Source organism: Pinus tabuliformis, chromosome 4_2 (assembly GCF_031772625.1).
Source record: "Pinus tabuliformis cultivar Carrire ecotype Pingquan chromosome 4_2, CPIR1, whole genome shotgun sequence".
Classification (NCBI taxonomy): Eukaryota; Viridiplantae; Streptophyta; class Pinopsida; order Pinales; family Pinaceae; genus Pinus; species Pinus tabuliformis.
The window spans coordinates 1,001,767,538-1,001,789,740 of NC_142304.1; positions in this window are offsets into that span (position 1 = coordinate 1,001,767,538).

The following is a 22,203-nucleotide window of genomic DNA, read 5'->3' on the forward strand; positions in this document are numbered from 1 at the left end:
CGACCCCGGGGCATGAAACCTAGCTCCTGAAAGCGATTGAAATTGTGGCCTTGTTAATTTGCCCAATATCCCTTATTTCTAAATATTTGAAAAACACCTCTATTTTAAAAATTCAAAAAAAATAATGTTATGAGGTGGTAAGGCATGACCCCTGCCACCTCCCTTCCCAACTACATTACCAAAAATAAAAATAAAAATTATGGGCTGACAGGCCATGACCCCCACTAGCCCTCCCTCAACCCATCGCATAAAATCAAAACTAACTAGGCTGGCGGCCATGACCCCGTTGGACCCTCCTCGAACATGTCATTAAACATAATGACTATATACGGGGTGGGCGTAGGCCACCTCTGGTGGACTCGACCCACACTCCAAAAACATATCACACATCGTATTAATTAACTGGTGGGGATCGAACCCGCCCGGCCACGTGGCCAGCCCACACCACGGGTAGCCCAACCATTAAACCATATAAAAACCACAAAAGACCAAACCTAAAACGTACACCAAAATGTGCCCCAATTTTAATATATGAGATGCGGGAGTTAAGGGGTGGGATGCCCAATCCGGACCCAACCCCCAAAACAAAATAAATACAATTAAAAAAATAAATGAAGATGGGTAAATATGGAGGGGCCGGGGTTTGACCACCCGACCTCCTCATTTAAATTCGGGGTTTTTTAACCACAATGCCAAACGAGTTTTTTTGTAAATTCCACCCACCAAAACTTATATAAACCTCATTTTTTAGGGAACCCACAAGCATGGAGGACCAGGATTGTGCACGGAAATTGAAGCGGCAATTTTTAATTAATTTTTGCAAGTGAAAACCATGATCCTCAAAAAGGGCAGGCGGAACCATGATTGAGCAAAATTCTCACGAAGGTGAAATTTTTGCAATGTCCAAATTGGACAAATTTTATGTCGATTTTACACCTCTCAGGACACAAACCCGATGGCACAGTCAGTTTCCTGATCTGAGTAGCAGATTTGCAGAGGACCCAGAGGAGAGAATATTTGAGGAATCTAGGAGGAATCTAAAAGATTCCTTAGGTCCCAGATTCTCACTTTCTCAGAATTTAGAAATTTGACAGAAAATTTTGCACTATTCGATGCCAAAAATCTAATGGTGTGTTTAGATTTTCCATTTTCATTTTACTTTTCATCCACTTTTCAAAGTGGATTGTAGGTGTCAGCTCAACGTGCGAGCTGTAATTCCATGAGATTCAATGCCACGAGATTGATGGTACGAAAATATTCAGCAGTTTGACATCCTTGTCTTTAGATGACCCCTAGATGTGAGGTATATGCAGTGTGCTCATGTACTTCTTTTGCTATGTATTGTGCTGCACAGATCCCTATTTGATTTTTGATGTGGGATCTTGTTTTCGTACTTGTTTCATGGTTCTTGCTTGATGTGATGTGGAATCATTGGTGGGATGTACTTGTTGTCATGATTTGTCTTGTTTTATTTGAGATAACTTTGTTGTCATATTGATGGGATACTCATGTTGTCGCCATGTATGTTTTCATTGAGATCCATTTTATGCCATATTTGCGGAATGCTTATTATCATCATGCATGAGTTTGTTTCATACTAATAGGAGTCCTTTTTGATTGAGAGTTCCTGTATCGGAACATCTCTTGGCGCCACTCCTACGTGAGGGCATTTTCCTTGTATGATAGTGACATCACCCCTTATGTACATCATCACTATTGACAACACTTAATGCAGTGGCCTATGTCATCTTGACATTGGGGCCCAGAGACATAGTCCCTCTTGGACGAACTCCATTATCAACAGCTTATGTTTTCATGTGCTGATGATTGTCATGTTACCTCTTCTTTACAACATGCAAATGTATTCATTTATGTTTTTTTTAAAATGCAATTTAACATATCATGGAAGTAAAAGGTCTAGGAAGGGTCTTTTGTCACACCAAGACCCGGATCAGCTCGAGTAGCCAAACAAAATACTATTAGAATGTTAATCTTTGTAGCTACAAAACATCAGTGGAAGCTACACCAGTTAGATGCTAAGTTTGCATTTTTAAATGGTGATTTAAAGGAAGAGGTTTATTTAATGCAACCTCAATGGTTGTTAAAAAAGGGCAGGAGAATTTGGTTTGTAGATTGAAAAAGGCCCTTTATGGTTTAAAACAGGCACCCAGGTATTGGTACGAGAAGATTGATTCATTTTTCTTATAGCATGGTTTTCATAGGAGTATGAATGACCCAAATCTATACACCATGCATGATGAATAGGGGCATATAATTTTGAGTTCCTTCTATGTGGATGACATGATTATAACAGGTAATGCAGATGCATTAATCAAAGAAATCAAATTGCATATGTCATAGGTTTTTGAGATGAAAGGCCTCAGAATTTTACGTTATTGTCTAGGTATGGAAGTGTGGATAGAATCTAGGAAAACTTTCTTTACTCAAGGTAAGTATGTCGGAGGGCTTCTCAGAAATTTGAGAATGGAACAGTGTAAGAGAACATCAGTACCTTTGCAGCAGAACCTGAAATTGTGCACAGACGATGGCTCTAAGTAGGTGGATGCTACCTTATATAGGCAGCTAGTTGGTAGTCTGATATATCTCACTACAACTAGACCAGACTTAGCATACTTTGTCAGTGTGCTGAGCCAGTTTATGTCTAAACCTCTTGAAAGTCATTGGATAGCGGAAAAAAGTGTATTGAGGTATCTTCATGGTACTTATGATTATGGTATTTTATACATTGATACATCTAATGTTACTTTAACAAGTTTTTCAGACTCTGATTGGACAGGTAACCTAGACGATCGATGATCTATCACGAGTTATGTATTTAGTATTGGATCTGGGGTCATAGCATGGAGCAGTAAGAAGAAGAGCATTGTGTCTCTATCCTCAACTGAAGCCGAGTACCAAGAAGTATGCACAACAACATGTGAAGCTATCTGGTTGAGGAGGCTTCTCCATGATGTAAGAGAAGAGCAAAAAGAAGCGACTGTCATCAATTGTGACATCCAAAGTTCCATTAAGTTCGAGAACAATCCAATTTTTCATAAGAACACGAAACACATAGATACTTAGTTTCACTTAGAGAAAATGTCTAGTCAAAAGAAATTTTTATTGAATACTGTAAAACATGTGACAATATGGCTGATATTTTTACATTGCCTCTTGGGAAAGTGAAGTTTGAATTAACTAGGGGGATGTTAGGACGTCAAGATAGTCCTTTCTCCATTAAGGGGGAGAGTTGAAAATAATTAATATTGTATTTTATTAATGGAGAAATCGTTACATGGTTCTAACGTTACTCCTTAAGTTAGGATTAGTTCCTAGGTTGTAGGAGTTTATTCTCACCTCCGTATTCTTTTTAAATGTATTTATTGACTCATCTTTGAATAATTGAATATGAGAGTGTACGCTCTAGTTTGTACAGTCTCCAAGTGCAGCTTGCTCACCTATGAGCTGCTAGTTAATTCAATTCATGTTTTTTTTTTTCCAATTTTCTAACATTTACACTAACTTAGAATAGTAATATATAATTGCAGCAACAACATATTTCTCCTGAATTGAGTAAAATCGAAATGGGAGATTGGATCATTTAACTGCTATCATTGATGGCAGTTCTTGGAGATTTTCATGTCTTTTACATGTGTGTTGTCCAACAGCAATATAGGTTAATTGAATTCTGAAACCATCCTTTTAGACAAAATTAATTGAAGTAAAAAGTTTTATGTAATCATGTAGTTTTTGGATATTTACATGTAAAAGAGATTTTCATGTCTTTTACATGGGTTGTCCAGAAGCAATGTAGGTTAATTTATTTTCGTAACCATCCTCTTAGACAAAATTAATTGAAGTAAAAAGTTTTATGTAATCATATATCGAGAATAATACAAGCATGTTGAATTGTACTATGTTTAGAGTAAAACAGGATACACGTGTGCATCTTTTTAAGGATGAAAACATGAAACATGATAATAATTTCACGGTTCAGTGAAGGACAAAAAGACTTCTAAAGCTCTTTGCGTTCATCTGCACTCTTGGGAAAACTCCTATTTCCAACTCTATAGAAAAGTAAATGCGCTCTAACATGCGAGGCAAATAGCACTCGCCCTCTCTCTCCACGCTGCTATCTCAATTCACGTGCTGTCACTCAGAGGGCGAGCGCTATTTGCCTCGCATGTCAGAGCACATTTACTTTTCTATAGAGTTGGAAATAGGAGTTTCCCACTCTTGGGGTTCCAATTCACGTGTTACTATGAATATCATTAAATATTTATTTTAACACAGACTCTTGCTTGGTCGTGCCTCGCGAATACGTGTTTGAATTATGACTGAGCTCATATTACATTCCATTAGTCTGGAGACATGATTAACTAAGAAACAAAGTTATTTAATTATTGTTTTTATGAAGAAAGTTCGTTTCTATCTTAGATCAATAATAACATCGAAAATAAGTATACTCCCTCTCTATATACTCTTAATTCAATATTGCGGAAAAAGTGATGTGTGAGAGGTGCCAAAGTGCAGATGTCTCTCCCACACATCACTTTTTCTGCACTACTGCATTATCATCTTTCACAAGTCATTCTCTCACCAATCCATTTAAATATTTTGACATCATCACTTCGTCCAACAATAAAAAAAAGTATTCTATAATCATGAAAATTGACCAATTTTATATTTTAAAAGTTATAAGTACAAACAAGTTTTGAAATAACTCAATCATTGCAAGTCATGCATATGAGTAAACTTACTTTTGACGACCACACAATCGTTGGGGGATAACTTTTTTCTTCATTCAAATTGATTCATTGGATTCAAATAGGAATTATAGTGTTGCACATATGAGATCAACATATGAAACCATTGCTCACTCTTCGTTTCTCTCGCAGCTATGACTTTCAGGCCCAAAAGTGGGGGATAACTTTTTTCTTCATTCAAATGGATTCATTCGAGTCAACTAGGAATTATAGTGTTGCACATATGAGATCAACAGATGAAACCATTGCTCACTCTTCGTTTCTCTCGCAGCACTCTTCGTTTCTCTCGCAGCTATGAATTTCAGGCCCAAAAGCAATTTACACTATAGAATACTTTGAATAGTAATGTTATAGCGTAGAAGAAGTGGGAGGTGTGGAAGTTGGAATGTTAGTGTTTTTTCATATCACTTTTTCTACTCTATTGTATTATCATTTCTCACAAGTCATTCTCTCATGCTCACTCATTTAAATATTTTGAGCATTATTATTTTATTTAACAATAATCATTTGCTCTATAATTAAGAAAAATGACTAGTTTTATTTTTAAAAGTTATATGCACAAACAATTTTAAAAATATTTCATTTGAACACTTTATTTTTATGAATTAGAGTAACGTGGGTACTTTATTAATTTGAAAAAATAAATTATGTTTTTTTTATTATTATTAAATTTATATAAATATGCGTAGGAAGGTGAAGTCTTGTAAAAAATACCTCACCATTTTGAGCGACATTTTAGAGTAAAAAAAAAAACGAAAAAAAAGTACCCCCAAAAGAACAAATCAGTGTCCCCATCAAGTAGGGATAGTCGAGTCAACTTCTTAGTTTGAAAAGAGGTTGGTCTTAGCCAGTATGTTGTTCAGGGGTCCTGTAAGACTCCTTTGGAAACTCTAGGAAGCTTGACAAGAGATGTCTTGGCCAGAATGTCATGTAATTCAAGGGTCCTGTAAGATTCCCTCTTTTACTTTACGAAAACCTCACCTCTTCGTGAGGTCACCTCACATTAGGGTGAATTGGCCGTGGGCTCAACCAAAGACCTGACTCCCCTAAAATGCCCAATAGTCGGCCCCTCTCCACGGTGAGTAATGACTCATCAGTGTTACCGAGGTGTAGTTAGAGGGGGATGGTCGTTCCCCGGAAATTTTGAACCAATAGTCGGGCATCTCTACATTGAGTGAGAAGGAAGTCACTTAGTTGTTAGAGATGGATGGGTTTTAAACGCAGGGTTGTTAAAACATATGCTAAGGCAGCGGGACTTCCATCCAGGGTATGGCAACGGGAGGTGGCCAACCACTTGACTTGAGCTCGCCATTAGTAGCCCAATAGGGTTAGTATCTAGAGCTAGCTTGGTACTAGTACGGGTTGGTAGCCATGAACCAACAACACTCACCTCTGTATCTTCTTAGCTATGTGCTAGTAGCTAGATAAGGGATGGTTGCTCAAGACCCTAACAAGAGGGTCGCAATTGATCATCTACAACATGGTACCATTTTGTTGAAGACCCTTTTCTCCTCTAAGGAATTTTTGTTGCAGACTATTTTCACCTCTCAAGACTTTTCCCATTGCACCTTTTTGAGAAATTTTTAACTCTTTTTAAAAGCTCAAGGCTTGGGGCCCCATCAAGGCTTCAAGCCGTCGGGAAAGTTATATATATATATATATATATATATATATATATAAATGAAAAATTAGAAATTTCAATTAAGGAAAAATATAATATGGTGTGTGGAAAACATGAAACATAGACGTGTAAAAGAAAATTTCTATTCCTTACTCTATATAGACAAAGTAAAATTAGATAACAATCCCAACCTGAAAACCAATATTATAATTAACTATTGCATATTTTTAAATAAACCCGTTTCAAAATACAATCTAAACAAGACGTTTACCCGAATTTTGATCGAATTGGAAGTTGGTTCTTGGAAATCTCTCCATCTCGAGATTCATTAAATTTAGGATCGAAGGTTAATTACAACCCTGAATTGAAGAGTTTCTTTTTCCACGCAACATGGCCTTTACTATTTCCACATTTGTTGTATTCCTTCATGCAAGAACAATCTCCGTTTAGGAACAGCTCTATGAATTTTCTAATGTTCCCTCATTGTTTTTGTTTCCACGCTCAATACTATAAATTCATCGAAGGATGAATGAAGGAATCAACATTGAGCGGACGATTTAGCGACCGACCTTTTGCGTGATCCAATCAAAGGAACCATTGCACTAAACTTCCTTCACAAATATTTCAACATTGCAGTGTTGTGAGGTCTTAGCAGCTCATTGTGGTGGAAGTTATGTGGGAAGCAGGTTTGTCATCAGGCTAACAAAAGGGAGCCTCGCCATATGAAGCAGTTGGTTGCACAAAATGTTTTTTCAAAGGGTGGTAAGTTAAGGCATGGTACTCCATTATTAAATATCGAATCCACAAAGTGTGTAATTTTTAAAATGTATCGCTTTTTTGGTAGGGATAATACACATTAGATTGTATATATATATATATATATATATATATATATATATATATATATATATATATATATATATATATATATATATACATATTCTGTTTAAATGAAAATTTTGTGAAAAAAACATAAAAATGGGGAATCAAGGAAGTGTGGATGTTTCTTCCACATGTTCCTTTTTCCTCACACATTCCCAGTTTCCACCTCCACACACATTAGCCCCTCTATATACTTCTCTATGGGGATTTTGAATGCTAATGCCTAGACTACATCAGACCCTTTTTGTTGGACACCGATGTGGACCCACGTCTGTTATTGAGCTTCTAAAGTGTAAGAACTGCAAGATTTCAAAGCAAGATCGCGTCAAGCTCATATAGGCCTCATTGGTATAAGGAAAGAAGAGTCAAGACCACAAACTTCCTTTAGCAAGAAGTGTTTTCTAATTTGTGTGCAGAAAAAGTATTGTGTGGGAGAATGGGTGTGCAAAATAAGACACAAACTATCAGTGACAATAGATGTTGAAATTGGGTTTATGTTGAAATGGGATTTGTTTAATAATGACAAAACTTTGACCATACACTTCTTTAATCACACCAACATATCCATAACTACCAAAAGATGCAAGGACGATGCTGCTTTTCAACTATCCTTTTTGTTTTAATTTACAAATCGGTATATCTTTTGAGATTTCTCATTACTAAATAAAATTTATTTTATTATTTTTAATAATATAATCTGATTAAAAGATGTTTTTCTTTATTGAATTTAGGCTTCTGTGATCCATATCAAATTTTTTGAAGGTTCTTCGGCGAAAATCACATAGAGATACTTTTGTCGATGCGTTTCGAACCAACCAGTGTGGTTCATCGCCAGGACAAGATAAATGAGCAGATCTCGATTTGCACATTAAATATATAAGGCAGAGCTAATTTTCTAGACAAGGTAATGGCTAAAATGACAACAACTAAATTTGACCGGGAAACGACTAGTTTGACATTGATAAGGGGTATAAACTATATTTATTAAATAAGTTAATTTGGTTATTAATATTCTTAATAAAAATAAATGTAAGTGGAACATCTTATAAATATATATTAGAATAAGCAAATTAATGATGATGATGATGACGATGATGGTGGTTAACGTCCGCTAAGACCAAATAATGGTCTATCAGACCTAAAGAAACAAATTATCTATTTTGATTTAAGATTTTATTCCTATGCTCAAAAAGATTGGAGAGAAGCCTCCCGAGCTCACTATAATTTTGACATTGTAAAAGGCTAGGAAGGTCAGTATTATAACAAAGATTGTGAAACTGAGGTCTAATGTGGTTATACGCGGGGCACTCTAAGAGGAAGTGGTTAAAACTAGAGTGATCTATAAATAGTTAATTAAATCTTAATATAAGTTAAAAGGACATATATTTATAAATATATAATATTAAAATAAATTAATTTAAATTCGTTAGAATAAGTAAATTTTAAAATTGTTAGATATCAAAGTTCTTATATAAATATTAATTAGTTATAAAAGTTAAAATTAGAGTAATAGTTAATTATATTTTAATTAAAATATAAGTTAAAGGAACATATATTTATAAATATATATTAAAATAAATTAATATTATATTCATAGACAAAGATTTTTTAGAAATATAAATATAAGAGAATTCAAGTGTTAGAAAAATATTACAATATTTAAAAATTAATTAATAGTCTATTTAAGGGTAAAAATAGTACATTAGTTTTAAATTAATTAATTATAAAATATATAATTTTAAAATTAATTTTATAAAATAAATTAAGTTTAAATTAATAGTCAAAGAGTTTTTAAATATATAAATATTAGAGAATTCAAGTGTCAGAAAAATATTACCATATTAAAAATTAATTAATAGTTTATTTAAGGGAGGGGAAGAAAGAAAGAAAACGAGTAGGAGGAGAGGACTGGGACCCAACAACTACTGATCTTCCAGCGATCCTCTCTATTGAGATTGTTCGGCATCTTTTCAATCTCAAGGGCTTCCCTAAATTTCCGGTGATGGAATTGCAACACTCTAGCAATCACACTAGCTTCCTCGATGCAGACATGATGATTGGTTTTCTCCACATGCTCTGCTAAAGCGGGAGACTTGGTTCTCATATGCTTAAGGTCAGTTGCATGCTCACTAATCCTTTGATTAATGGAGTGACCAGTCTCACCAATATACGGGGTCCCACATGAACAAGGAATAATGTAAGCCCCTTTTATGTCCTTGGGGTCAATAGGATCCTTCACAGATCTGAGGGATTTACGAATGGTGTTAAGAGGTCTAAAGGTTGTGGGGACACTATGCTTCTTAAGAATCCTGGCAATAAAAAAGATGCACACTACGAATCCATTCTTTAGGTCTTCTTCTGGTTAACAATTTCTTAGCTGCTTTGAGGAAAGCCCTTTGTCCCAAGTGTCTACTATAACCATTCTCAACAAGGACATTAACAAGATGGGATTTGTCACGATCTCTTTTTTATTCAAGAAATACAGTAAATAATTTTTTTTTTATATATACCTTTACGGTTGGAAACTCACTATTACCAACCCCTAACCTACGGTACTCACCTACTAACCCTAAACACATATAGTCCATACGCATAATATGATTGTCTTAAGATTTTGGTTATTATAACCATCGGTTATATATATATATCACTCCATATTTACTTAACCTTTATTGTATCGACATTGGATAAGTTATATGACATGACATAAGTGTTGATTGTTGTTTATCCGTTTGAACGTTTGCTGCCAAATGGCAGAGCGAGTACGCCAGCTCACCAACCTCCGTAGCCATATGGCCCCTCTTCACGTGCTGGCCATGTGATCTGAGAGAGTTGACCTGCTCCGGGGTTCACGCTCGGCCTCCCGCCTAATCCAACGATGGTGATTACTTACCTTCATCGGACGGTCCAGCCTCACTTAGGGTTTGACCCTGCATATAAAAGTCTTATTGGATTCGTTTTTGGTTCATTTGCTCATCTCTCAGTAGCCGAGCTCCTTCGACGGTTTGGACTGCAAGTCCTCTGGTTCATTGCACTCTTCTGGTTCATCGCTCCTCTGCCTTACTCAGGTTTGGCCGCGCACCTCTTACATTACTTTCACAGCTGGTTTTATAACTTATTGGTTTTCGCTTCTGCTATTTATGCTCTAATCATTTCCAGGGTTGGCTTGACAGTTTTGGAGGGTTCTGGTGCTGACCATAGCTTACCTTCACCGAACGCCGGAGGGTTTAGCTGCCATGACACTTCCAGGTAAGTCGGATTTCATTAGCGTTCTTGATGACTGTGTTTTATTGCATTATGAGGGTTTGTTTTACAGCTGAGACAGGCCTGTACTCTACCTGTTGTCTCAGGTTAAATACCGGGTCCAAACCCTTGTGCGATTTATGTTTGGCGGCCTCACTTTGGCGGCCTGTCCAGCTGAACCCTAGGTTATGGCCTCTGTGCCTTAGTTATCTATTCTCTATTTGAACTTGGCTAAGGACTCTATCTTGTTTAGCATTACCTGATTTAGGAAAAGCTCCTATGAGCTTTCGGCGGTTATGTAAGGTCTGCATAGTTAAATAACTCACTGTAATATTTGTCATATGCGGATTGTCGCTGTTTTGGTTCGGCCTGGATTTCCTTATGGTCAATGGTATACTATCAGCGTTTCATAATGATTTCTTTTCTTTCTTTCCTGTATATTTAAATGCCGTCACCGGTTAATGGATATTTAAACCTTCGTTCTGATATTTACAAAGTTTAATATACAGAGTTTTGTAGCTACTGCTTCTGTTTACATTTGGTAGTTGGTGCATTTCTCCGTCGCTACTTCTAATTCTGGATAGCATCTATGGATATAACATTTCCAATGCCATAGAGTTTCTAAGATTAAATTTGATATTCAGTATATTATGCTGTCGTTTTCTATTATTCATTAGCATTACAGTTATGACATTCTATTGCCTTAGGGTTTCAGTGCTATGCAATCGAGAAGTTTCTTTAATAATTGGTTCCCACAGAACAGCTCTTGGTTTTATTTATTATTTGTACAGCGACAAGGATAGACTTGCATTTGTTTTGTGAATGTAGTGTCTATCCTCCTGCGCACAGGCTTGACCATAATGCAGCCAGCAGGTTTACGGCGGTCACTCGCCTGTAACAATACTTATTATCTAATTCAAGCTTATTCTTATTTCTGTACTGTGTTTCAATGCTTGGTTTGTAGCCTATGAATGATATCGTTCCAACCCCTGAAGCTAGGGTTTGATGTACATCATTATTTATGTTAAAATAACACTTCGCTTTCCGTCACTGTTGCCTTTCAATGTTTAGTATACAGACGCTACTCGGAAAGATAATGTAAATTCTGAGTTTTTATTTCCATGTGTCATTCCATATTTGCACAGTACCCGTTAAGACTGTATAAAACATGCACCAACCCCCTTTCACATTACCTCGTCTTTCAACTTACACTGTTTATTCTATTAAGTGATTGCATGCCGAGTAAGTTTATATCTATAGACTGACCTTTATAATGAATTATTTATCAGTTTTCAGAGTCAATCTACGGTTAAATAGCCAGCTCGGCTTCTCTCATCTTCTTTTTGTAGAACTGAGCACTATTATGGACTCGGTTTATCTCAGAAACCAGTCCTCCTACTATTATTGGGTACTGTTGCTTCCCATATTTCAGCAGTTCCTAGTTGTTAATGGTTGTACACAGATTAATTGTGTAAGCTTAAGTGAATGTATTCTACCCATGTGACATCGTCACATCCCCCATTCCATTTTCTCTGATAGAACCGTAATCTTATTCTAGTTATCTTACCACAACAACTTTTTAAAAGAAAAGATACAACCGGGTACTTTCAATACCTGAGCTCTTCCTTAACTAATTTAGAAGAAGCGTACCTGGTATTCTATCACTGAAGTTCTTACTTTCAGAAGTCACCTGTAGAGTTTTTGCTCTTAACCTCCCAACCTTGAGATCCACTGCACTGGATTCTCCCCCCGAGCCGTCTTGCAGGCCTGCAGCCCTCAACAAGACTCATGCACCACGGTGCTGGGTTATCTGATCACAACCAGACTTAACCCCCTTCTTTCACTCTGCTACTCTCTTTTGGAATCTCTCCTCTGCCTGTTCCTCAACAGCCCAGAGGTTTTTCCTCCCAAGCCTTTTCCTTGGGTGAGAGGCAGTTGTCTTTCTTTTTCAGTTTCATAACTGATTAATTTCTTTTAATAGAAAATCCTCCTTTTGGAGGCTGCCAGCATTTCATTCAACACATGTGCAAAATAGTTCATTATATTTACTTTCAACAAAATAATAATGTCTTTTAATAAAACAAGTTGTCACCCATATTGTTTTTACCACAGCAATTACCGGAAATTACAAGTTACCGAGGTTATTACATCTTCCCCCCCTGGGATTGGACATCGTCCCGATGTCCATTCTCATTAAATAAATTTGGGTAGGCTTTTCTGAAAAGTTCCTCGTCCTCCCACGTAGCCTCCTCAGGGCCATAATGCTGCCACAGCACCTTAATTTGGGTAATAGCCCGTTTCCGCAGCCGCACTTCTCTCCGGTCGAGAATGCTCTGTGGTTCGACTAGGACCCCGCCTTCCGGTTCGACCTGCAAACAACCAGCACTTAATCAATTTCCTATTAAGTATAGTTGTATAATCAAACCAATCGGATCAATTCTTACCCGTACATCTTGCCATTGAATAACATGTCTAGGGTCATACACATATTTCTTTAGGACAGAAACATGAAACACATTGTGAATCTTAATATGACTGGGTAAAGCAAGTTGGTAGGCCACCGGCCCCACTCTAGCTAGAATCTGAAACGGTCCAAAGTATCGGGGAGCCAGCTTGGCGCACCCACTCCACTGCAGTGTGCTCCTTCTGGTTTGAATCCTTACAAACACATGGTCACCCACATTGTATTCTGCAAATCTTCTTTTCCTGTCTGCGAAACTTTTCTGTCTGTCTTGTGCAGCCTTTAAATTTGCTCGCACTCTCTTCACCATATCTTCCATGTCTTTTAACATTTCCGGACCCAAACTCAGTTTATCCTCTAGCCCACTCCAACTTGAGGGTGTGCGGCACTTTCGCCCATACAAGACCTCAAAGGGACTTAACTGGGTGGAGGTATGATACCCATTATTATAGGCAAATTCAACCAGATGCAAATACTCTTCCCATTGACTAGGCTTTAGCATCACATTTGCCCTCAACATATCTTCCAATACCTGATTGACTCGCTCAGTTTGACCATCGGTTTGTGGGTGGTAAGCTGTGCTAAAATTCAGCTGAGTGCCCAACTCGGCAAACAATGTTCTCCAGAAGGTGGAAGTGAATTTCACATCACGGTCCGATATGATTACCTTTGGCATTCCATGCAAGCGGAACACATTCTGCATAAAGAGATGCGCAATTTGTACCGCCTTGTAAGTAGACTGCACAGGTATAAAGTGTGCTGCTTTACTCAGTTTATCAACCACGACCATAATAGAATCATTACCCTTCTTTGTTCGTGGTAATCCGGTTACAAAATCCATGGAAATGGTTTCCCATTTCCATTCCGGAATAGGCAAAGGCTGCAACAGTCCCGCTGGGTGTTGATGTTCAGCCTTAATTTGCTGGCATTCCAAACACTTTGCCAAATATTCCACCACTTGCCTCTTCATCCCTGGCCAGTAATACTCTTTCTTGAGTGCCGTAACCATCTTTTGGTACCCTGGATGACCAGTATAATGGCTGATGTGGAATTCATCTAGAATCAGTTTCTTAAGGTCACCGGAGTCAGGTACATACATTTTCCTATTGAAATACAGCAATCCAGTATTATCCAATGTGTACCCTTGCTGTAACTTTCCATTATCAGATTGCTGTACCTGCTGTTTCAAATGCTGATATTCTGAGTCGTCATTTGCTGCTGTTTTTATTTGTTCAACCAGCGAACTCCGCCACCGGCTGGCTGAAAGTTCACATAAGCAATGAACTTTTCGACTTAAGGCATCTGCCACCCGATTTTCTTTGCCCTTTAAATGTTTTATTTCAAAGTCAAACCCACTTAGAAAATCTGCCCAACGGCCTTGTCTCGCATTCAAGGTAGGTTGACTGAAATAATGCGTCAAACTATGATGATCGGTTAACAGCAGAAATTTCTTTCCGAGAAGGTAGTGTCGCCACATCTTAAGTGCATGAATCACAGCAGTTAACTCTAAATCGTAAGCAGAGTATCTCTGCTCATGCTCTTTTAATTTCCTTGATTCATATGCTATTACTTTTCCTTCCTGCATTAGTACTCCTCCCACGCCCTCCTTGCTTGCATCGGTGCACACCACGTAATCCTTATTAGGATCCGCGATCCTCAAGATGGGTGCGGTGGTGAGTAGGTGTTTCAAGCGGTCAAAACTCTGCTGACACTCTGCTGTCCACTTGAATGCCCTTCCTTTCTTTTGCAATGAGGTAATAGGATAGGCTATTCTTGAAAAGCCTTCCACAAACCTCCTGTAATAGCCAGCTAACCCCATAAAGGATCTGATATCCGCAACATCCTTGGGTATAGGCCATTCCATAATAGATTTTATCTTCTCGGGGTCAACCGCAATTCCCTCATTTGTAATCACATGACCCAAATACTGAATTTCCTCTTTAAAGAAATCGCATTTGCTAAATTTAGCATATAGCTGATGCTCCCGAAGAGTTTGCAACACCAATCTAAGGTGCTCCTCATGTTCCTGCTGGGAACGAGAATATATCAATATGTCATCGATGAATATCAGTACAAACTTGTCCAAAAACTGGTGAAACACGCTATTCATCATGCACATAAAAGTAGCAGGTGCATTGGTTAAACCAAAAGGTAGCACTACAAATTCGTAGTGCCCATAGCGTGTTCGGAAAGCAGTTTTGGCAATGTCCTCATCCTTGATCCTGATCTGATGATAACCAGATCGCAGATCAATTTTGGAGAACACTTTTGCCCCTTTCACCTGATCAAAGAGTTCATCTATTCTGGGTAGAGGGTACTTGTTTTTGACCGTGAGCTTATTCAGCTGCCGGTAATCTATGCACATGCGAAGGGTCCCATCCTTCTTCTTCACGAACAATACTGGAGCTCCCCAGGGTGACACACTGGGTCGAATGTACTGTTTATCCAACAGTTCCTGGAGCTGCATCTTCAATTCCGTTAACTCTGGTATGCTCATCCGGTATGGTGCCCTCGATACTGGTGCTGCCCCTGGTATTAACTCTATAGTGAAGTCTATGTCCCTTCTTGGAGGCAGACCCGGTATCTCTTCAGGAAAGACATCTGTAAATTCCTGCACCACTGGTATGTCGTTTAATGCAGACATCTTATCTTTCTGATTCGCATAACCAACCTGTATGGCGTAAATCTGGCATTTCTTCCTTATACATTTGGCTAACTGAGTTGCAGTGATAGGCCGGATCTGAACAGGATGTTTAATTCCCTGTAATTCCTGCTGCTGTCCCAAATCATCTTTGTAGTATATGGTCTTGGTTTTGCAGTTCACCAACGACCAGTGCTTTTCCAGCCAATCCATGCCAATAAGAATGTCATAGGAGCCCAACGGAAGTACATTCAGGTCTGCTGTTACGGGCTGTCCAGCTATACTGAAAGAACAGTTATTAACTTTAGCTAGAACCCGCCTTTTGGCTCCCGTAGCTAACTGGACTAACCATGGGTTTTTGAACTTTTCTGGTGGTAACTTACAGTGTTCCACTACTTTTGGACTAACATAACTTAAAGTAGCTCCTGGATCAATAAGTACAGCTACAGCAAGGTTTGAAATCTTACCTTCGAATTCCACCATGGAAGGTTGGTATTCTGCCTGTCGGTCCTCTAATGCTGCATTGATCCTTGGTACGCTGCGCGCCACATCCCCAACAGTTGAAGCTTCATGGACTTGAGATATTTGATCAGTTCTTTTACGCTGTGGACAGTTCCTAGCATAGTGCGGTCCTTCACACACCCAGCATTGAACTGGAGGTCTGGTTCCTTCAACCTCCGATTTAGCAGGGAGTTCACTAATCCTGCTCTCGCTTGGCTTAGGCCGGAAGGTACCCTTGTTTGTGCTTCTGTTAAACTGCCCCTTCCCAGCTCCTTTACCACCATTTCCGCGGCTGCCTTTGTTGTTTCCAGCATTTCTGCTACCTTTTCTTTCATTCCATTTCCTGTTTGGAATTTCTCCCTTTTGTTTGTTCTGCTGGTAGCAAATTCTAGCCTTCCGAATTGCCTCATCCATAGTTCGGGGGTTGTCAAACTCAATTCGTTCCCTTATATAAGCTGGTAAACTACTCACAAACCTCTGCACCTTGGCCTTCTCCTCTTTTATGTATGGCACATAACGCAGTAGAGAAGTAAAGCGATTTATGAATTCGTCCATGGATTGCTGTCCTAGTCGTAAATCGTGGAATTCTCGCGCCTTCTCATCATAAAAGCGCTCAGTTAAATACCTCTCCTTAAAATATTTCTGAAATTTTTCCCAGGTTATGCTTTGCTCACTTACTCCCTTCACAATTTTAATCTCTTCCCACCACAAGGTGGCTTTGCCCTGCAACTGAAAAATAGCCAACCGTGCCTTCAGATTTTGATCATATTCATACAGTTGAAAATATTTATTAATATTAATCAGCCAGGCTTCTGCTGCTTCCTCCTGCTCTCCATCGAAAAGTGGAGGTTTGATTTTTCGAAATTCTCCCTGTAATTCTGTTTTCTGTCTCTTGGAAGTCTGCTGCTCTTGCACATTGTCAGAATGGTCTTCTTGCTCTTCTGAAAGCTCAGGAGCATAATTCCGCTCCTCAGTGCCCCTTTGCTGTTCTGCACTAGGGCTGGGTAAGGGTGGATTTTGTTTATCTGACAGGCTTTTCAGTATTCTTTCTTGTTCCATGGTTAATCGCGCATTGTCCTCTCGCAAGCGTGCCATCTCACCCTTCAGTTCCTGAACTGTTTGCAGTATCGCCTGATTGGTACTGCGTGTCTCAGCACCAAGCTGAACCCACAGTCCTGCATTTTCTGGTGGGATGCCGCCAGCTCCCGGCATTTCCTCCATCTTACTATATAACTGTCAGCGGGTGATTGTCTCGATATTCTCCTGGTTGTACACAAGAAAGGTAATTAATTGCATTGTACTATATATATGTGTAAGATAATTTCTCTTTCTGTTTCTATTGCTGTTCCAGAGGCCACAGTTTTGGAACCTCTGCTCTGATACCACATTGTCACGATCTCTTTTTTATCCAAGAAATACAGTAAATAAATTTTTTTATATATATACATTTACGGTTGGAAACTCTCTATTACCAACCCCTAACCTACGGTACCCACCTATTAACCCTAAACACATATAGACCAAACGCATAAAATGATTGTCATAAGGTTTTGGTTATATAACTATCGGTTATATATATATATCACTCCATATTTACTTAACCTTTATTGTATCGACATTTGATAAGTTATATGACAAGACATAAGTGTTGATTGCTGTTTATCCGTTTGAACGTTTGCTGCCAAATGGCAGAGCGAGTACGCCAGCTCACCAACCTCCGTAGCCATATGGCCCATCTTCACGTGCTGGCCATGTGATCTGAGAGAGTTTGACCTGCTCCGGGGTTCACGCTAGGCCTCCCGCCTAATCCAACGATGGTGATTACTTACCTTCATCGGACGGTCCAGCCTCACTTAGGGTTTGACCCTGCATATAAAAGTCTTGTTGGATTCGCTTTTGGTTCATTTGCTCATTTCTCAGTAGCCGAGCTCCTTCGATGGTTTGGTCTGCAAGTTCTCGGGTTCTTTGCACTCTTCTGGTTCATCGCTCCTCTGCCTCACTCAGGTTTGGCCGCGCACCTCTTCATTACTCTCACAGCTGGTTTATAACTTATTATTTCTCGCTTCTGCTGTATATGCTCTAACCATTTCCAGGGTTGGCTTGACAGTTTTGGAGGGTTCTGGTGCTGGCCATAGCTCACCTTCACCGAACGCCGGAGGGTTTAGCTGCTATGTCACTTCCAGGTAAGTCGGAATTCGTTATCATTCTTGTTGACTGTGTTTGATTGCATTTCGAGGGTTTGTTTTACAGCTGAGACGGCCTGTCCTCTACCTGTTGTCTCAGGTTAAATACCGGGTCCAAACCCTTGTGCAATTTATGCTTGGCGGCCTTACTTTGGCGGCCTGTCCAGCTGCGCCTAGGTTATGGCCTCGGTGCCTTAGTTATCTATTCTCTATTTGAACTTGGCTAAGGACTCTATCTTGTTTAACATTACCTGATTTAGGAAAAGCTCCTTTGAGCTTTCGGCGGTTATGTAAGGTCTGCATAGTTAAATAACTACTGTAATATTTGTCATCTGCGGATTATCGCTGTTTTGGTTCGGCCTGGATTTCCTTATGGTCAATGGTATACTATCAGCGTTTCATAATGATTTCTTTTCTTCCTTTCCTGTATATTTAAATGCCGTCACCGGTTAATGGATATTTAAACCTTCGTTCTGATATATACAAAGTTTAATATACAGAGTTTTGTAGCTACTACTTCTGTTTACATTTGGTATTTGGTGCATTTCTCCGTCGCTACTTCTAATTCTGGATAGCATCTATGGATATAACATTTCCAATGCCATAGAGTTTCTAAGATTAAATTTGATATTCAGTATATTATGCTGCCGTTTTCTATTATTCATTAGCATTACAGTTATGACATTCTATTGCTTTAGGGTTTCAATGCTATGGAATCGATAAGTTTCTTCAACAATTGGTTCCCACAGCACAGCTCTCGTTCTTATTTACTATTTGTACAGCGACAAGGGTAGACTTGCATTCGTTTCGTGAATGTAGTGTCTATCCTCCTGCGCACAGGCTTGACCATATGCAGCCAGCAGGTTTACGGCGGTCACTCGCCTGTAACAATACTTATTATCTAATTCAAGTTTATTCTTATTTCTGTACTGTGTTTCATTGCTCGATTTGTAGCCTATGGTTGATATCGTTCCAACCCCTGAAGCTAGGGTTTGATGTACATCATTATTTATGTTAAAAGAACACTTCGCTTTCCGTCACTGTTGCCTTTCAATGTTTACTATACAGACGTACTCGGAAAGATAATGTAAGTTCTGAGTTTTCAATTCCATGTGTTATTCCATATTTGCACAGTACCCGTTAAGACTGTATAAAACATGCACCAACCCCTTTCACATTACCTCGTCTTTCAACTTACACTGTTTATTCTGTTGAGTGATTGCATGCAGAGTAAGTTTATATCTTCAGACTGACCTTTATAATGAATTCTTTATCAGTTTTCAGAGTCAATCTACGGTTAAATAGCCAGCTCGGCTTCTCTCATCTTCTCAGGTCTTTATTCTGTAGAACTGAGCACTATTATGGACTCGGTTTATCTCAGAAATCAGTCCTCCTACTATTACTGGGTACTGTTGCTTCCTATCTTTCAGCAGTTCCTAGTTGTTACTGGCTGTACACAGATTAACTGTGTAAGCTTAGGTGAATGTATTCTACCCATGTGACACCGTCACATCCCCCATTCCATTTTCTCTGGTAGAACCGTAATCTTATTCTAATTATCTTACCACAACAACTTTTAAAAGAAAAGATACAACCGAGTACTTTCAATACCTGAGCTTTCCTTAACTAATTTAGAAGAAGCGTACCTGGTATTCTGTCACTGAAGTTCTTACTTTCAGAAGTCACCTGTAGAGTTTTTGCTCTTAACCTCCCAACCTTGAGATCCACTGCACTGGATTCTCCCCCCGAGCCGTCTTGCAGGCCTGCAGCCCTCAACAAGACTTATGCACCACGGTGCTGGGTTATCTGATCACAACCAGACTTAACCCCCTTCTTTCACTCTGCTACTCTCTTTTTGGAATCTCTCCTCTGCCTGTTCCCCAACAGCCCAGAGGTTTTTCCTCCCAAGACCTTTTCCTTGGGTGAGAGGCAGTTGTCTTTCTTTTTCAGTTCCATAACTGATTAATTTCTTTTAATAGAAAATCCTCCTTTTGGAGGCTGCCAGCATTTCATTCAACACATGTGCAAAATAGTTCATTATATTTACTTTCAACAAAATAATAATGTCTTTTAATAAAACAAGTTGTCACCCATATTGTTTTTACCACAGCAATTACCGGAAATTACAAGTTACCGAGGTTATTACATGATTTCTCTTCTTCTAAGCTCTTTTCATCAGAGATCCTTAAGGCACTAGTCGCAAAGGTGTTAAGAACCCCAATTTCTAGGCCGAAGAATCTTCAAAAAATATTTTGTTTTATTTTTTAAAATTAATAAATATTTTTTAGAATAATAAATTTTAATTGTGTAAGATTTTCATAAATATCTATATTGTAAAATAAAAATTTGGAATTCACACTCTAAATAAATTGAAATATATAACCAATTTCAAAAAACTAACTGTCAAATTCTAAAAATTTTCAAAATGCTAAATTTATTGCTACACTTAAATATACATTTTAAATAAAAAACTACCATTAATGACTCTGCTCTGCACAATCTACCATCTAACTAAGGAGATAACTATTTAGGGTTTCTGTGGAAAGTTCCGAGGTTTCTGTCGTTTTAAAAAGTAGTCATTTAACGAGGGGGAGGAAGCCGAGGAATTGCTAGAAAGGTTAAAAGTCGTTGGAGTTTGAGCAAAAAAATTTCAAAAAAATTGTAGAGTCAGTTTTTGTTTTTACTGTGGAAATAGATTCAGCACCATCAAAAATGTCTAGGATACTTACAAAAATCCTTGCCAAATTTTCTCTAAATATAACCGAAATTTCGATAATTTCAGAGCCAACTCCTCCCCTCATTAAACCACCCTCCTTAAAAATAATGCGCCATGATTAGTCCCCATACAAACAAGTTGTGGTCCTGGTCGTGGTGGTCCCTCTGCATGTAGTATCTCATTTTTATGGATGCTTCCATTTCCCAACCGGACGGAGCTCCGAAACGACATGCCATCCGTCAAAATAGGGTTGGCGGGGATTTCCTGGCTCAAGTAACAGCCTGGGCAGGGCAGAGTGCCTGGATCAAGTAACGGCACTGGGCAGGGCAAAGGTTCCCTGCGGCAAGCGACAAACAGATATGAAACACCATTACCTGTCGTGCACGGACAGGATTAGAGTACCAAAAACGAACGTTTACTGTGAGGTGAGGAGGAGATAAGATTTTGAGGGCACAGCTACCTGTCGAATGATGACGTTGACGAAGAGAATGATTTGATCCACTGCTAGATTTTTACGGCAATTTAAAAATGGTTGCAATCTGGTAATTTAAAAAAAAAAAAAATTGGTGTTTTCGATAGTCAAAATAAATTTAGCACTATCAAAAGCTCAATTATAACCTAAATTTTTTCAAAACTGTACCTGAATTTCCATGATGCAATTAAAGTTTTTCAAAACTGTACCCGAATTTCCATGACGCAATTTTGAAATCTATCTTAAAACTTCAAAGTTATAACCTAAATTTAGGCTAAATTTTTTCAAAACCGTACCTGAATTTCCATGATGCAATTTTGAAACCTAGTTAGACTACTGCGATTTTTTTTAAGATGCCATGTCTTCTTGAAAAGTACAGCTCCTGTGGTTCTGTGACATGTTCTGTTGTTGTATGTCATTTCAAAGGAAACATCTTTTGATGATTTGTAGTATGGCCCCTCACCCACCCCCGCTTGTAAGGATGTCGATGATGGCGTTTGGTTTTCTGATGTTAAATATTTTGTGTTGTGTTTTTTCATATTTTTGTGTTGTGTTAAAGTGTGATTTTGTTTGTACTATATTTTTGAATTATATATGTCTTTTTTGCTCAAATAACAAAAATAAAAAAAATTATTACAGTAAAAATAAAAATAAAAATATCATTAGTTTTATTTTTAATATGGTTAATATTATTGTTTATAAGGAAATGTGGTAATT